The following is an 18455-nucleotide window of genomic DNA, read 5'->3' as shown; positions in this document are numbered from 1 at the left end:
ATGAGGAGGACATGGGAAACCTCTACAGGATCCAGCGGCGACCTTCTTCTTAAGTAAGCATCTGCTTTGTAACCGGAGGTCCGCCTCCTGTTCACAGTAATTGTATAACTCTGTAATTGGTAAAAAGTAGTGCAGAAGACGCAGGGCAGGATTAGTGGCCAAGCAATTGGTTAGGGCCCAGTGGGGGTTCAGGGTGCCCCTGCAGCAAGCCTCATGGAGACCTGCAGTAGGCCCCTTTTAGGTTGCTTGGTCAGTAATCAGGCCCTGAGAAGATATCAGCACTATATAAAGTCATAAATAAAACACCCACTATGGCCCAGTGCACACCAAAAACCTCTAGCAGATCTGCAAAACGCTAGAGGTTTTTGAAGCAGATTTTCAGAGCGATTCTAGGCATAAAAAAAGGCCTCTATGGATGAATAGAAAGGTTAGGGATAAAATGAAGAGGAAAAGGAATGCCTATAAGGTCCTAAAACAGGAGGGGACCGAGGCTGCACTAAACAATTAGTGCAATAAAAATTGTAAAAAAGAAATTGGGCTGGCAAAGATCAAAGCTGAAAATCAAATCGCTAGGGATATCAAATCTAACCCAAAAAAGTTTTACAAGTACATCAACTCTAAAAAAAGAAAGGTTGACTGTATAGGACTCCTAAAAGATGAGGGTGGGAACTCAATGGTGGATGACCAAGGTAAGGCAGAGTTATTAAATGCTTTCTTTGCTTCTGTCTTCACAAAGGAAACAGCACTGTTGCAAATTACAGAGGCAGAAGAGTCTCAATCTTCTAACTGTAATATTAAATACTTAACGCATGAAGAAGTGAAGGCAAGACTAAATAAATTAAAAATAGACAAGGCACCTGGCCCGGATGGCATGCATCCTCGGGTCCTAAGGGAATTAAGTTCAGTTATAGCTAAGCCCCTTCATCTTATCTTTTGTGACTCTTGCAACTGGCAGAGTCCCAGTGGATTGGCGTACAGCCCACGTTTTCCCATTATTTAAGAAGGGCAAAAAATCAGATCCAGGAAATTATAGACCTGTAAGCTTAACATCAGTTGTATGCAAACTATTTGAGGGGTTACTAAGAGATACTATACATGACTTCATAGTAGAAAATAATCTTATTTCTCAGCATCAACATGGGTTTACTAAAGACAGGTCCTGTTTGACTAACATGCTCAGCTTTTATGAGGTAGTGAATGCTAATATGGATATTGGGAATGCTGTAGATGTGATATACTTGGACTTTGCAAAGGCCTTCGACACTGTTCCCCACAGAAGTCTGGTGCAAAAGTTGAGGATGCAAGGACTGGGGAAGAGTTTGTGTGCATGGATAGGGAACTGGCTAATGGACAGAAAACAAAGAGTTGTGGTCAATGGATCGTACTCAAAATGGGAGACTGTTAGCAGTGGCCCCACTGTTAGCAGTGGGGAATCATCAACTGAAGATAGTGTCATATTGCAACAGGATCTGGATAGGATGGCTATATGGGCACATACATGGCAGATGAAGTTCAATGTTGACAAATGTAAAGTCATGCATTTTGGTCGTACCAATGGTCTAGCACCATACAAAATAAATGGGATACAGTTGGGGACATCAAACTTGGAGAAGGACTTAGGAGTACTCATCGACGACAAGTTAAATAATCGTACTCAATGCCAAGCCGCTGCAGCTAAAGCGAACAAAATTTTGAGATGCATTAAAAGGGAAATAAAAACTCAAGATGCTAGCATAATATTGCCCCTGTTTAACTCTCTAGTAAGGCCACATCTGGAATATGGAATTCAGTTCTGGGCACCACATTACAAAAAAGATATTGCAGTTTTAGAGCAGGTGCAGAGACGAGCTACAAAATTGATATGTGGGATGGAAGGTCTCGCTAACCAAGAAAGGTTAGATAAACTGGGTTTATTTAGTCTAGAGAAAAGATGCCTTAGAGGAGATCTAATTAACATGTATAAATACATCAGAGGGCAATATAATAGCTTGGCGGATGAGCTTTCCTATCTGTCTCCCTGGCAGCACACTATGGGTCAGCTCCGCCCCTTGACCCCTCCAGGACTGGTCTGTATAAATTTAGCCATTTATTTAGGAAAGGGTTCTTTACAGTAAGAGTGATTAAGATGTGGAATGCATTGCCACAGGAAGTCGTTATGGCAACCTCTATACCTGCATTTAAAGGGGGCTTAGATGCTTTCCTTGCGTTGAATGACAACCATGGCTACAATTACTAGGTTATGCCTAATGATGTTGATCCAGGGATTTTATCTGATTGCCATCTGGAGTCAGGAAGGAATTTTTCCCTTTTGGGGCTAATTGGACCATGCCTTGTGGGGGTTTTTTCGCCTTCCTCTGGATCAACAGGGGTATGTGGGGGACGGCCTGGAGTTGTACTTTGTACTGGTTGAACTCGATGGACGTATGTCTTTTTTCAACCAAAATAACTGTGTAACTATGTACAGAGAGATTTTCTAAACATGCCTACCGGTTTTTGCAGCATTTTTTGTGTAGCAGATTACAAATATTGTTACAGTAAAGCGATTACTGAACAGCTTCTGTAACAAAAACGCCTGGAAAACCGCTCTGATCTAGCGTTTTTTCAGAGCAGTTTGCAACTTTCCTATACTTTAACATTGAGGCAGAAACGCCTCAGAAATCTAAAAAATGCTGCAGCCCCCGAGTTTGCGTTTGTGGAAAAAACTAGCTGCTCTAGTGTGCACCATCCCATTCACTTTCATTAGGCAAGCGGTTTTCCCCCTGCAAGCGTTTTAAAAAACGCTTCAGAACCGCTCTGGTGTGCACCAGCCCTATGTTTTGATTTAACACATGCAAGTTGAAAACCTTTCCCACGTAAAACAATATTGAAAAAAAATCCAGGCAAGATTTTCTTGATCATTCATGTTCTTCAGTGTTCTCAACCCCCAGTAATAAGTCCCTTAGCCTGTGATACTCTGGCCTAAAAAGCTAGGACTTGTTTTCTGGAAAGAAAGCCAAACAGCTCACAGACGAAACGCTGCAGCTACCTCTGACTGTCAGGACTTCACCATAGGAAGTGCAGGCTAAGCAATTTAACCGCTAAGTAGACTTCCTGCTAACAGAGCAAAGCACCAGCAGCATTGAGTAAGGACATCCTATTTCGCAACTGCCTCAGCATCCACTCTCACAACACCCTTTACAGTCTATGTTGCCTCTATTTCAGTAAAAGAATTATATTAAACAGCATTCAGCTAAGATAGCTCACATGACTCTGCAAAGAAAACATTAGCAAGCCACTTGTCCACCACAGGGGTCAGCATGAATGCAACTGTCTTAGAAGGCAGAACTGTCAAGCTTTGTTCAGGGCAATTCAGTGCCAAGAATAACAAAACAAAAATAGCAACAGAAAAGTTAATATAAGCATAAAAAATAAACTCAATCATTCGGTACTGTTTTTGCATGTTTGGCCAAGTCTCCAGCCTCAACGGAATTCCAAATCAGTAGGATCTGCCACTCCTTAGCTATGGTGGGACTACAAGGTCCATCATGACCTAAGTTTGCAAATGTTTTTGTATGCTTAAAGGGAGCCTGTGATGGAACCCTGCATATGAATCCACCGTTCTATCCTGAAACAGAATTGCTCATCAAAAGCACAGGTGGCATGCATTACTAAACAGCTTTCCTACTGTCTGAGGGCTGGTGCACACTAGAGCGGTTCTGGATCGTTTTTTAAAACGATTGCAGGGGGAAAACAGCTTGGCTAATGAAAGTGAATGGGATGGTGCACACCAGAGCGGTTCATTTTTTCCACAAGCGCAAACTTGGGGGCTGCAGCATTTTTTAGATTTCTGAGGCGTTTCTGCCTCAATGTTAAAGTATAGGAAAGTGGAAAACAGCTCTGAAAAACGCTAGATCAGAGCTGTTTTCCGGGCATTTTTGTTACAGAAGCTGTTCAGTAACAGCTTTACTGTAACAATATTTGTAATCTGTTACACAAAAAAAAAAAAAAAAAAAAAAAAAAACGCTCCAAAAAACGCTAGGCATGTTTAGAAAACATGCCTAGAATCGCTCTAAGGGCCCTTTTCCAGTAGCATTCGCTAGCGTTTGCACTAAACACTAGCGATTGCGATTCAGCAAAGTCCTTTTTTTTCCCCAACGATTGCGATTTTGCTATGCACTGCACAGCATAGCAAAATCGCGGCAAAAAAATCGCTCCGTGGAGCGATCACGCTTTTGTAAAAAATCAAGTTGTGGTAGTGGAAATTACCTACCGTGATTCCTATGTTATTTAGCAAAAAAATTAAAAAAGGAAAAAGAACACTTTCATTAACGATTTCGACGTGATCCTCATGTGCAAGCGGCTGTTCTGCTGCAGAGGCGCGATCGCGCTCCCGTGCTGTCCCCCAGTAGCCCTGGGATCAGTGGACGGGAACAGGTGTGGGACATGCAGACACATTTACTCCACTGACAGGTTAATGATACCAGGTTCACAACAGGAGTACAGAGTACATTTTCCTGTGGTTCCACCAGTCTAGTATATCTGATCATGTGTGCTAAATGCCCAAATGTTGTGTACAAGGGAGAAACTGGACAAACTCTGCGCAAACGTATGAATGGACACAGGCACACTATTAACGATACCAAATCTGAATTCCCAGTTGCTACACACTTTTGTTCCAACGGTCACAGCATGTATTTTTCTTCGTGTCACTGCTCTGAAGGGTGGCTTCAAAACGTCAAATGATCGATTAATAGCAGAAACTAAATTTATAAAATTGGTTCAAAGCAGTGGACAATGGCTTGAAGAAGGACAAAAACTTTTTAAATTGGTATGAGGCTGATTCGGCCTGCAGGCCTTAGTTTGAGGACCACTGCCCTAGGGAGACCCAGAACGACAAATGCAATCCACACTAGAAGCTACAAGCAGCAATGACTGTGGAGCGAATGCTATCGATGGTAAACGCATTGAGGTGAATGCTGCCATTCATCTACATGCGGGATGTGGTGGATCCCATCAGTGAACATCACATACAGCCACCAGCAGTCTCCTATCTAGACTGGCCCTAAGGCATAGTTTACACTATACGGCCGCCAGGCGCATTTCAGCAGCACGTATAGTGTGCGACACGCAAGAAGTGCAGAGACAGCAGTTCTGCCATTCAGACTATGCGCGCTGCGCAGCGCTGACCCATTCACTGTAATGAATGGGATCAGCAGCGCAGCACACAGCAACGCAGATGGCACTAAAAATCGGGCGTGTTGCGTTCCGATTGCGTGGCAATGTGCGTTGCCTAAAGTACATAAACCTAAGGAGGCAATTTGCCTTCACACTTTATAATAGAAAATATATGGCAGAAAGGGCAAGAACAGTGTAACCCTGGCTTTCTCAGCTTCCCTATGTTGTGAGCCTCACCTCCTCACTGTATATAATCACCTGTGATAATGTATTGAGGAAGGATGCCATTTTGGACAACTGTACACACCATCTGATTAGGAGGCAAAAGAATAGGTGACGGAGGATATTTTCACACGATGCATTCAGAGAAATAGTGTTGCAACGGTGTAAAGCATACAGTACACAGAAGTATTCTTCACCATGCTAGTATGGTTGAGGTGACCAAGCGGGGAACCGCACAGCGAAATGCTGGTAATGTGATTGGTTGCCACCTGTAATTGTCCAAATATTACTACAGTATAATCTAATTATAGTAAACTCCAAGACACCAGGAAAAAGTGGTTTACTATAATAGAAGTTTACTTAATCTGAAATTGTCCTAAAAATGGCCCAACATCCCCTGGTACATTCTCTGCTGCAAAGGAGAAACTTTGTCCTCCCACTGGAGGTGCAGTACAAGTCCCATGCACATTTGGTGTACTACAAGGCTAAGTATACCTTAAGGCTGCATAGCCAACCTGGCCAAATTGTTGGTAGAGTATAGGGTTGCTCATCACGGATTAATCACGAGTAACCACGGTGGTTACTCGTGATTCAAATGAGCTTTAATTGGGCCAGCTGAGCGGCTAGATGTGGCAGGGTTAATTACCCATAATGCCGCTCCTACGCTCAGCGTTTCAATGAGGCTTGCAAGCGTCTATTAGAAGCGTTGCAAGCCTCACTATGGAAGAGGAAACGCTCCATAGCGAGGATTGCAACGCATCCATAGACGCTTGCAAGCCTCATTGAAACGCTGAGCGGAGAGCATTAGGGGTAATTAACCCTGCCGCATCTAGACGCTCAGCTAGCCCAATTAAAGCTCATTTTGAATCACGAGTAACTGCTGTGGTTACTTGTGATTAATATGTGATAAGCAACCCTATACACTATACGTGATAAGCAACCTTAGTAGAGTATCCAGGGCTCCTTAAAGGGATACTGTAGGGGGGGGGGGGGGGGGGTCGGGGGAAAATGAGCTGAACTTACCCGTGGCTTCTAATGGTCCCCCGCAGACATCCTGTGCCCGCGCAGCCGCTCACCGATGCTCCGGCCCCGCCTCCGGTTCACTTCTGGAATTTCTGACTTTAAAGTCAGAAAACCACTGCGCCGGTGTTGCCGTGTCCTCAATCCCGCTGATGTCATCAAGAGCGCACAGCGCAGACCCAGTATGGTCTGTGTCTGCGCAGTACACTCCTGGTGACATCAGCGGGAGCGAGGACACGGCAACGCAGGCGCAGTGGTTTTCTGACTTTAAAGTCAGAAATTCCAGAAGTGAACCGGAGGCGGGGCCAGAGCATTGGGGAGTGGCTGCGCCAACACAGGATGTCTGCGGGGGACCATTAGAAGCCCCGGGTAAGTTCAGCTCATTTTCCCCTGACCCCCCTACAGTATCCCTTTAAAAATTGTAGCCCTCACTGAATAGAGGCAGCCACTGGCTTCCTGGGAGTGGCTCTGATACCTCCACAGTCAAGACTTGCAGCACGTGTCCTACAAAACTTTCTGCTCCCACTTGAACCAATCATGAAGTCTCTTTTCAAAATGCAAGCAATCATGATAAGCCACTCGCATTTGTAATGCGTAGTAGTAGTTGTTATGCACACCGTTTTAACCTTGCTGTCGGTAAGCCGCGCAGGAGGTTTTCTCAGGCCCTGCTGGGACGATTTACTTAATTTTTTTTTTGCTGGACGCAGCTAGCACTTTGCTAGCTGCGTCAGCACACCGATCGCCGCCGCCCCGCGCTCGATCGCCGCTATCCGTCGTGCGCCCCCCCAGACCCCGTGCGCTGCCTGGCCAATCAGTGCCAGGCAGCGCCGAGGGGTGGACCGGGACTCCCAATGACGTCACTGACGTCATCCCGCACCGTCGCCATGGCGACGGGGGAAGCCCTCCAGGAAATCCCGTTCTTTGAACGGGATTTCCTGATCGGAGATGGCCGAAGGCCATCGAAGCGGGCGGGGGGATGCCGCTGAGCAGCGGCTATCATGTAGCAAGCCCTAGGCTCGCTACATGATTTAAAAAAAAAAAAAAAAAAAAAAAAAAAAAAAAAAAAACTGTGCTGCCTCCTGGCGGAACTAATTAAACCGCCAGGTGACGTGCTCGACTTGAGGATCACCACTCCAGCAATTCTTGCAAAAAAGGTCGGCACCATCCAATGTTGCTCTTTTACTGTTTATTGCAGTCTTGCCATGTTAAAAATCAACTACGTTTCGGAGTAATAAACTTCTTTATCAAGTACTTGATAAAAAGGAGTTTATTACTCCGAAACTTTGTTGATTTTTAACATGACAAGACTGCAATAAACAGTAAACAAGCAACATTGGACGGTGCCGTCCACTCGCATTTGTAATACGTGTGGCTCTGATACTTATGTGGGCGGGACTTAGCACTCTCCTCTCCACTCTCCTTAGTTTTGTGTCGAGATGGCCCACTCTGATCTGCACTACAAGTGAAAGTAGCCTATACTGCGCTCCACAATCTACCAGGAGCAAGTGTCATTGCTAACAAGGGGAGAGATACCCGGGAGTACGTACAATCCCATGGGAGGACTGGGACTATAGTTTATCGGTGATTGCAAAGTGGAAGTGGTAGCGCTGCATCCTCTTTTGTTCACGATCACATTAATCCTCATTTTCCCCAGGCAGCTTATTTGTACAGTACTGTATATCCAGCGCCGGTGCCATTCTTCTCGTCTTTGAAATGTTATTAGGCATTAACTCACTCGCAACCAGACTGAAGAAAGGAGCCGACCATGAGTTTCACACTGACGTATGACACATGCACCACTCACTGTTTACTACATCCAGAGTCAGCATCACATAGGGGCCAAAAAAACAGGTTTACTATAACAGAAGTTTTATTATATCTGGGTTTACTATACCAGGACTTTACTCTGGAGATTGGCCGGGACCTGGAGAGGTAGTTTACTATAACGAGATTATACTGTATATGTTCTAAACCTAAAAGTTGAAGATGGTGCTGTGCAGCTGAATTTGCCTGAGGTTTTTCGCTCAACCATACTAGCGCCTACTTTACTGCCACTGTAATTTTGCACATCTACAAGTAGGCACAGCATGCTGCACAGCATTCCAGCAGACTCTGTCACACTATGCCACTAACATGCAGATGCACCACAATGGATGCAGTGTGAAAGTACCCTTAGGATTCTTTCACAGTGCGACGTTAAAGTCGCACGTTAGAAAATGTTTTAACATGGACTAAAGAACAGCAATATTAAGTCTGTGCAACATTCACAGTGCACACGTTGCGTTGTGTGTAACGTGTAGCAATATTTAGAAAGTGCTGCATGCTGTGCGTTTAACAATAAATCTGCTGCGTCGTGTGTGTTGCACATGCTCAGTAATATTTTTTTTAATGTAACGCATGCGCCGTTTTGATTCCATCACTGTGCGACGAAAACGGTGCACCAAACGCAGGGCTAAAGAATGTACTATAAACGTCCAAGTTATAGTCTTTCAATGCCTTGCATTAGAGGCACGTTATGCGACCTTAACGTTGCATCAAACGCACCGTCCCACTGTGAAAGAGGCCTTACCCTTGTAAGTTTACTTTACACACACAGGCCTGGGACCCACTTGCAATTGCAAAATGCGTTTGGGAGCAATTTTGACACTTAAAAGTGGAGCGAGTACGAGTAAAGCAATTGGCGCTAGTCTATTTTAGGGGACCCAGCAGGAAACCTCATAGGGAAATTCCTCTAACGTGATTGGGTGGATAGTACCCTCTCAAACTGCTAGATTTCCAATAGTTTCCAATAATAAACTACGCCCACATGATTTGGCGAATCAAAATGCTTTGTGCTGTAAGAGGAACTGTGATTGGAGAGCCATTCTCCATGAGGTTTCCTGCCAAAGTAGAGGGGACCAAGCAATTTTGGGCCCTACTTTCTGCTAGATAATCGCTCAAAAAAATGCTGCAGGTAGGGCGTTGCTGACTGTGATTTCGGCAAATTGCAATTGCTCCTGTGGGATCACCTCCATTGACTTTCACTAACTTAGTACTTTTGGAATTATCTGTAATTCTGAAGGGCTCTAGTGGGTCCCAGGCCTTAACCTCCTTGGCGGTAACCCCGAGCTACAGTCGGGGTGGAAAACCACAGCTCAAAGCGGTAACCACGACCTACACTCGGGGTAGCTGCCGGAGGTTCAATACAGAGCAATGCACGTAGCTGGTGTTGTCGGTTCTGTCAGATTTTTAACTGCCTTTGCGATAGTGATCCTATAATGTTTGCCTAGTCCTGGTATAGTGTGAACTAAGCCATAAGAAAACATGGACAGTACATTGAAACTCAGTTGTCCATTACTAAGAGCAATTGATATAGTGTAAAAGGACTCATCAGGCTCTATTGTGCTTAATGCATTGATATGCGTTAGTGTACGTTTTTTCCAGGGCTGTGGAATCGGAGTCAGAGCAGGGGCAATTTTGGGCACCCAGAGTCGGAGTCGATGATTTCATAAACTAAGGAGTCGGATGATTCTTGTACAAAATCCACAGCCCTGGTAAGTATTAGACTAAGGAGTCGGAGCCATTTTGGGTACCCGGAGTCGGAGTTGTGCTTTCATAAACTGAGGAGTCGGAGTTGGAAGATTTTTGTACCGACTCCACACCCCTGGTTTTTACCATAGCAGTGCATTGTGAAAAAGCTATTAGTTAAAACGTGTATAATGGGAAGGAATCAGTTTTCTTTCAGTTATAACTGAGAGCAGCTGATTAAGTATAAAAGGGGCCTTAGGGCCCATTTACACTTAATCAGTTGGTATGGGTTAGTGTGCCTTAGTACACGTTGGTGCGCATTTTTTCCATAGCAGTGCATTGTGAAAAAGATTTCAGTTAAAACGCATTGAGGCAGGGAACACACTTGTCTTTCAGTTTTCTGCGCACGGTTTCCTGCATACTTTTTCTGCACACCAAGTGTGTCTTTATGCAGGAAAACGCGCGCGTTTTTTTCATAGCAGCTGATGTAATTGATACAAAAAAACTGACAAAATGTGCAGAGTCATGATGCAGAATGTCCGTTTTTTTTCTGCGCGCGAACAAAATATTAAGTGTGTACTAGCCCATTGATTAACATTAGTTCTCAGTTTTTCTGTGCAGAAAACGCATACGAAAACAGTCAAGTGTGTTCCCTGCCTAAGTGTGAAAGGTGCCATAGGAAAACATGGGCATTTCTTTGAAAATCAGTTTTCTTTCAGTTATAACTGAGCGCAACTGATTAAGTGTAAACGGGGCCTTAGGGTCCTTTTACACTAGATCAGTTGCTGTCAATTGTAACTGAAAGGACAACTGATGAGCAGTCCAGTGTCCAGGTTTCCCTATGGCCTCTTTCCCACTACACATTGAAAAACTGAAACTTTTACACTTAAAGGACAACTGAAACGAGAAGGCTATGGAGGCTGCCATATTCGTTTCCTTTTAAAGGGAATCAGAGATGAATTAGGAAAAAGATTTTATACATACCTGGGGCCTTCTCCAGCCCCATCTGCATGGATTGCTCCCATGCCGCCATCCTCCGCTGCCCGCAGCTACGAGAACTGGGACCTGTCACTGACATCATCGGAGCCAGGCTACGCAGGAGAAGTGTGCCCTCTACGTATCTCTCCAGGGGCTGCTGGAGAGTTACGCAGACAGCGCACTTCTCTTACGCTAGACTGGCTCCGACTGACTGAAGTGCAGGGACCCGGTTCTCGTAGCTGCAGGCAGCGGAGGATGGCGGCATGGGAGCAATCCATGCGAATGGGGTTGGAGAAGGCCCCAGGTATGTATAAAATCTTTTTCCTTATTCATGTTTTGTTCACTTTAAGCAATACCAGGTGCCTGGCAGTCCTGCTGACCCTCTATTTCTAATAGTTTTAGCCATAGACCCTGAACAAGCATGCAGCAGATCAGGGGTTTCTGACATTATTGTCAGATCTGACAAGATTAGTTGCATGCTTGTTTCTGGTGTTACTCAAACACTACTGGCAGCCTCCATATTCTTCTCACTTCAGTTGTCCTTTAATAAGTTGCTCTCAGTTATAACTGAAAGGACTACTGACTTTCAAAGTAAAGTCCATGTTTTCCTTTGGCTCAGGGGACACTATACGCATTTTAACTGAAAGCTTTTTTACAATGCATTGCATTGGAAAGTTAAAACGCATCAGTTTTTCAACATATAGTGTAAAAGAGGCCTTAGGATGCATTTCGCATCACAGCTGTGCCGTCATCACATCTCACAAGCCTTGCACAGTGGAAACAGGCCTAATACTTTTAGCCATAGATACTAAACAAGCATGCAGATCAGGAGCTCTGACTTAAGTCTGACTGGATTAGCCACTTGCTTGTTTCTGATGTGTGATTCAGCCACTACTGCAACCAAAGAGATCAGCAAGACTACAAGGCAGCTGGTATTGTTTAAAGTTTACCTGAGATGGGGCGAAATAAAAAATGTATACATACCTGGGGCTTCCTCTAACTCCCTCCGGCCTGATCGCTCCCTGCAGCCTCCGCAGCTGGCTCCAGTAAGTCACCCAGACAGCGCAGGCACAGTCCAGTTGTGTGCACTTCCCTGTTGCACTCTACACCTGCATCGTACCACTGCGCAATGCCACAACGCTTCTGGCCACACGAGTGTGATGGGAGAGCAAGCATGGCTGGGCATGTGTAGTATGCCCAGGAGCGGAGGACTTCCTGGGGAATTTGCTGAGGCTGCAGGGAGTGGAGGACGGCAGCAAGGGAGCGGTCGGGCCGGAGGAAGCCCCAGGTATGGATCTTTTTTTCTTTCGCCCCATCTCACGGTTACAAGGAAATAAATGGAGCAGCCTCTATATGTCTCTCACCTCAGGTTCCCTTTAAGGCTACTTGCACACCAAGACGTTGCGTTAGGTGCCACGTTAAGGTCGCATAATGTGCACCTAACACAACGTATGGTGCTGCAAGAGCCGACGGTAGAGTGAGCCGCGTTAGGCGGCTCTATCCCTATAAGGTCTCCCAGAGTGGCGCTGATTGGCCGGCGGGGCCACGTGATGCGGAGCGAGACACTCCGCATCACGTGGTCCAATCAGCGCCCGCCAGTGCAGTGAATATTAAGTAGCCATGTGCGCGGCTACTGTAGCTGGCTCTCCCCGCCTCCTCTCCGCCCCCCACTGAGCATGTGCAAACAGTCTAACGCGGCTATAGCCGCTCTAACGCCGTAGCATGCTGCACTTTCCGGACAACGTGCAGCGTTACATGTAATGCAACGTGGGCTGTGTGAACAGCCCACTTGTGTTACATTGCTGTGCTTTGGGTGAGCGTTACAATACAGGCGCACGTTATAACGTCCCTGTGTGTAAGCAGCCTAAAAGGTACTTAGTCACAGAAATCCCCACCATCCATGTTCTACACATCACATCTACCGGATAATGTAATGGAAAGGGCTCTGCCTCTGACACAGGAGACCTGGGTTCAAATCTCAGCTCTTCCTATTCAGTAAGCCAGCACCTATTCAGTAAGGAGTTTCTTGGGCAAGTCTCCTTAAAGGGAAGGTCCAAGCAAAATAAAAAAAATGAGTTTCACTTACCTGGGGCTTCTACCAGCCCCATGCAGCCATCCTGTGCCCTTGTAGTCACTCACTGCTGCTCCAGTCCCCCGCTGGCAGCATGCCGACCTCGGAGGTAGGCGGGCCGTATTGCGTACATTTTTACGCATTTCCGCTAGTGCAGGAACATTAACAAATACATTTTTACGCGTTACTGGTTCAATGCATAAATGTACACGCATTGAACCACTAACGCGTAATATGTATGTGATAATGTTCCTGCACTAGCGGGAATGCGTAAAAATGTACGCAATGCGGCCCCGCCGATCTCCAAGGTCGGCATGCTGCCAGCGGGGGACTGGAGCAGCAGTGAGTGACTACAAGGGCACAGGATGGCTGCATGGGGCTGGTAGAAGCCCCAGGTAAGTGAAACTCATTTTTTATTTTGCTTGGACCTTCCCTTTAACACTACTACTGAGTGCGCTCTAGTAGTTGCCTCGCAAGCGCTTTGAGTCCGACAGGAGAAAGGCGCTATACAAATACTGCAATTATTATTACCACCGCTGACAGCAATCTTCTCTTGGAGTTCGCTGCCTCTCCCCCACCCCCTCCAAATCTAAATAGCTTAATGATGTACAAGCCAAATTCTAGCAGCTGTCCAACTCACAGAGCCTGCAATCAACTCCTTCAGCCCTGCTTCAGGTCATCTGAACACATTTCTAAAATGTATTTTATTTTTAGATGCAAAAATTAAATACTGTTCATAGGCTAAAAACAAAACGTTAGCATTTAGGTCCCCTGGTTATTAAGCCACTCAATGAGACATTCAGATAGATCTGTGTGGATAATAAAAGTACAACTTAGCAAGCCTTTCAGGTTTATAATATGTTGCATAAGTGCTTTTCACAACCTAGGGATCATGTTATGCCTGGTACACACCTTCAATTTTGATGAGCCAAATCACTGACCAATTTGACCACCTCTATGTAGTATGAGAGTTTACCTAACATATGTTGAACCTCATAGTACATGGGAGTAGTAAAATTGGTCACCGATTGGCCAATCATAATTGAAAGTGTGTACCAGGATCTCGCTCCCTCTGCAGTAGTCACACAACTGCCACCCTATAATAGCAAAAGAAAAAAAAAAAAAAAAAAAACATAAAACTTCTGTATCTGCAACTGCCATATCCGCCTACTAAACGCGGCACTAACTAAATGCAAGGGTTAAAAAGCTCAACCGGATGCAAATTAGCGGCAAGAATCAAAAGTATCAATGCAAAAAAAGTAACAACACCCCAGGCAGCTGGAGAAAACAAAAACAACACAAAGAGCTACAGATACCTGCAAGTACTACGGAAGCCCGTCCTGCCTGAGCTGAGAATTGTATTCCTGCAGATCTTTAGCGCTGGATGACATGGCAATGCAAGTGATCCAATATAAAAGAGCGGATCCAGCCAGGGAGATCTGACAGCCCGGCTCCCTCTATTAGCATCCCAAAGCCACACCCATCCAGCACAGCAGATCTGGGAGCTCAGGCCAGTCCCTCACTGCCTTGTTGTCACTTACTGGCAAGCTGGGAAGGTGCTGAGGGCTTCTTCCTGATGTGGCTCTGCTCCCTCTCTCTGATGGTCCCAGGCACCGGCAGTTGTCTCTTGTTTTCCAGACTTCTCCCTGTGTTGAGAAAAAAAAAATTCTGACTTCCCCTCAGTCCGGAAACATTGAAGTGATGCAACAGTTCCCACATGTGGCTGCTGCTGATCTAGCCTGCTCTGTGAAAGCACATTATTCCTGCAGAAAACCAGCTACTGCTCTGTAAACTGCCAGGAAGAACTTAGCTGGCCCACTCAAGTTTATTACCTTCTGTACAGGACAAAATAGCTATCATGTCCTCTCCATTAGTTGGCTTAATTGTGGCATGTGAGTCTTTTAAAGACATTAGTTATACTGAATATATAGTAGAAGGCTGACATTTGAACTTTGCAGTCTGTAATTTCACTAAAAAGTCCCACAGGAGCCTACAATGTAATCCCTACCAAAGTACATAGTCTGAATGCAATTCTGCAATGCAAAATGTTGCAAGAAAAATAATTATCTGATCTTGGTGTCTTATTTGGTTTATTGCTCATATACAGGGGCGTAACAATAGACCCTGCAAGGGATGCAGCCGCAGGGGGGGGGGGGGCAGAAGCCACAGGGGACCCTGTCCCGAGAGAGGGACAACTAAGGGCAAGGAGAGAAAACGCTTTCTGCTCTCTGCACAATTGTGCTAATGACTGCATCTGCTCAGCCACTAATAAGGATTCATACAAAGATTTGTAGACAATCCCTATTCAGTGTTCAGCAGGATATTGTGTACAGCTCTTTTCTACCCCCAGCCTTTCTACCCCTCCACATGTGCTGTGTCCAGTAGTGATGCTTGAGGAGTCTGGGCACGGAGAGAAAAAGCTTTCTATTCTCTGCAGGTTTGCGGTTTGGTGGGGAGGGGCCCCATCCAAAGTTTCGCAGGGGGGCCCAGTGATTTCTAGTTACGCCCCTGCTCATATACCTGTATAATATATTGCAGTTTGGGGGTAAGCAATTAGGTTACCAGTACCATCAATGATATAATCTGGAAAGAGCAATCTAACCAAATCTATGTACAACAGTACTACAAGGGTAAACTGATCCAGTATAAAGAGGACCAAAGTTGAACAGAAATGTCTGAGAAGAGCCCTTACTTAGTGCTGCAAGGATCAGTGGGTACTAGCATAAATAGCTCGACCACAAATCATTATATGTCCAAAACCCCGCCCCCTCCACCCCACCTTGACTGGCCAAAGTGTCCCTGAAGCTCTGTGGGCAACCCTTTCAACTCCGCATCCACCTTTTAGGCCATGGCTGCTGAGCTGGAGTGCAGCTAAGCAGGTGGGTGCAGCCACAGGGGTTCAGAACACTTCGAGCAAAAGACGCAACAGCGGTTTTGCCAGGAGGTGCAGAGCAACCGCCGATCCTTGCATCACATGACCAGAGCTTTACATTAAATGATTTTTCCTCTTTTCAAGCTTTGTACTTGTGAATTTTATTCTTTAGGTAGTCCATATGGCATAGAAGTGGTAATATTGTACAGTCAAGATTGTATCATTGATGGTCACCTTATGCTTTAGGGAAGGTTCCCATAATGACGTTCATTTCGACAACAGCTTGTCAGATCCAAGCAAGCCAGAAACTTTTTTTTTTTTTTTGCGGTGGTGGGGTCAAGGATATCATGTACCCATTGGCTGGCAACCGAAGCTCTGAATTTGGTTGGGGGCTGTGAAAAGCAAGTGCAGGTCAGGTCTTACTGACAATGGTTTTAGAAATTAACTACAGACGTTTTAAGATTTTAAAGGAACATACCCAATCTAGTCTGAACTTAGTCATGGCATACGATAACGACTGCCATGGCCAAGAGTTGGACATCATACCACTGTGTGTACAGAGGCCACACGACAATGGCTAAAAATCCGGAATGTTGGATCTTATGCAAACATGGAACACTGCCCAATGCCATTGTTCTGGACCCTCCCCCACCTAACGGAAGACACTCCATCGCATGCCGCTTGTTGTCCCTCAGCATAGTGACAAATGTGTCATCAGCTAATGATGCGTATGTACAGCGTGGTGGGTGCTCTGTCCTGCAGTAGGGATGGGTACCCGATCCCTTGGGCGACAGAGCTCTGCAGGACATCTTGAAGTGTATATGTAGATTTAGACAGGACTGGTAGGCAGTCCTATTTTTTTTAGGTTTTTAAGGTTGCCGCCCCAAGTGGGCAGACATGGATTGGCCCTCCCACCTGCTGTCTCCTTCCCTTTAAATAGGAACTGTTGTCATAAAATCTTTACTATGATTAAGGACCAGTAGGTCGGAAACATGTCAGTATTATGCATGTGATGCTATGTTTGGACACGTCCGTTAATAAAGTGTTTAATCGTGGCATTGTGCAGACCTCCTTCCTTGAAGATTGTTTCAATCCGTTTTCAGTCTGTTTGTATCAGTTTTGCATACGTTTAGTGTCAGTTTCTGTTTTAAAGGGGAAGTTCTAAAATTAGCATTAAAGATAAACCATATATACACCAGAGCTCTGAATGATCTGTAAATACATTGTGGTCATTGTTGAGGAGAGAGCTTGCTGTTTGGACAATGGATCCAGTGTATTTCTACAGCTTCTGGCTTGGAATAGCCTCGTTTTTAATTTTCACCTACTACTATGTGGGATGGAGGCCTGCTCTTCGCAGGAGATGGTGGGTGTACCCTCTACTCCTTGAAAGGTTGCCCCTGCACTTGGGCAATCAGGTCCAATATGCTGTATGGCCTTATATCTTCCATCTCTTTCCAGAAATCAATGAACTGGGATGGATCCCACTCCTGCAGCACTGCTAGGCCCATGTGACAAACAAGCCAAAATGGCCACTGTACCATAGAGAGTACACAGGAAGCGGCTAGAAAGCTCAGTTTTCATAGCCAGTGTGTTGTTTTTTTCTATTGGTTCTTATTGCCCTGCAAAACTTTCCGTTTCAGGTCCGAAGGGAGCAACTGTCCGGAAAATTAGGGCCTGCGGCATTTTTTCGATCCGGGGACTGGAACGTAGGCAACGTATCCGTACGGACGGATGTGTATGGTCCCATAGATTAACATTGGATCCGTTCGCGTCCGTTCCGTTTGTACAGTGTACGGTCCGGTTCCATTCCGCCAAAAAAACGCTAATGTGAACCGGGCCTCACTTTGGAAGCATGATATCAAATAAAGACCATGTGTAGTTCTAATCATTGTCCCTAATAACAGTAAAACCTCAATTTATATATTGTCTTTGTAGCAGCTATATAGCTAAGCCAGCCATACACTTTTGATTACCTGGTCCAACAACCTATCGATGTCTCCCTGATTGGAAATTGGGAAGTAGTTGCCACTTTACCTCCTATTTTTCATATGATTTTAGCAGTATCTTTTTAAAAGTCGATTAAATGATGCAATCAATAGTCTTGTACTGATAAATGCAGTATAAGCTGAGATGCAATTGATATTTAGATCAAAAACCAATTGACTGGGCCATAGTTTTGCCCGATTTTTAGTTTGATTTAGTTTAGTTTGATGCATTTCTGAAATTGAATATTTAATTGATTACATATTTGCTTAGCATATACCTAGCTGCAGCTGGTGCACAAATGTGGCTTCACTGGGGCATTCTGAGACGCGTTGTCACAGCCTCTTTCATCTGAAACAGTTAGTGCTGCCATGGTAACCGATAACCAACATAGAAATAAACAGGTCTAGAGTAGGCTTCCAATATAACACCTCTAACCACAAAAGCCTTCACTCCTGGAAGCACTAAGTATGGTGCAGGCCTAATATAACTTCCTGTTCCATCACATTACTAGGTGTACTCATAAAATAAAATTACCTTATGTTATATGGCCCTACCATTCTTGCCTGTAAGCATGGAAGATGGACCCAATTTTAGTGTACTTATTAAGCTGTGTGATTGCAAACCTATAACAGTAGGTACAATAAA

The 18455-nt window shown here is 45.1% G+C and overlaps 1 protein-coding gene across 2 annotated transcripts in view; it reads right to left on the bottom strand.

Annotated features, from left to right (window-relative positions):
* The window catches only part of WIPF1 (WAS/WASL interacting protein family member 1), a 179749-nt gene extending 161590 nt beyond the window's left edge, over positions 1–18159 (bottom strand). The window contains exons 1-2 of one of the 2 annotated variants that reach the window (XM_068245472.1): positions 18088–18159; positions 14494–14598 (exon numbers count right to left, since the gene is read on the bottom strand). The gene's annotated coding sequence lies outside the window, so the exon portion shown is untranslated. Of the gene's footprint in view, positions 1–14268; positions 14396–14493; positions 14599–18087 lie in introns of those variants that run through there. The other variant, XM_068245473.1, reaches the window with a different exon arrangement.
* Positions 18160–18455: the final 296 nt, after the last annotated feature.

Source organism: Hyperolius riggenbachi, chromosome 7, assembly GCF_040937935.1.
Source record: "Hyperolius riggenbachi isolate aHypRig1 chromosome 7, aHypRig1.pri, whole genome shotgun sequence".
Classification (NCBI taxonomy): domain Eukaryota; kingdom Metazoa; phylum Chordata; class Amphibia; order Anura; family Hyperoliidae; genus Hyperolius; species Hyperolius riggenbachi.
This window is presented reverse-complemented; position numbering and strand designations above follow the sequence as displayed.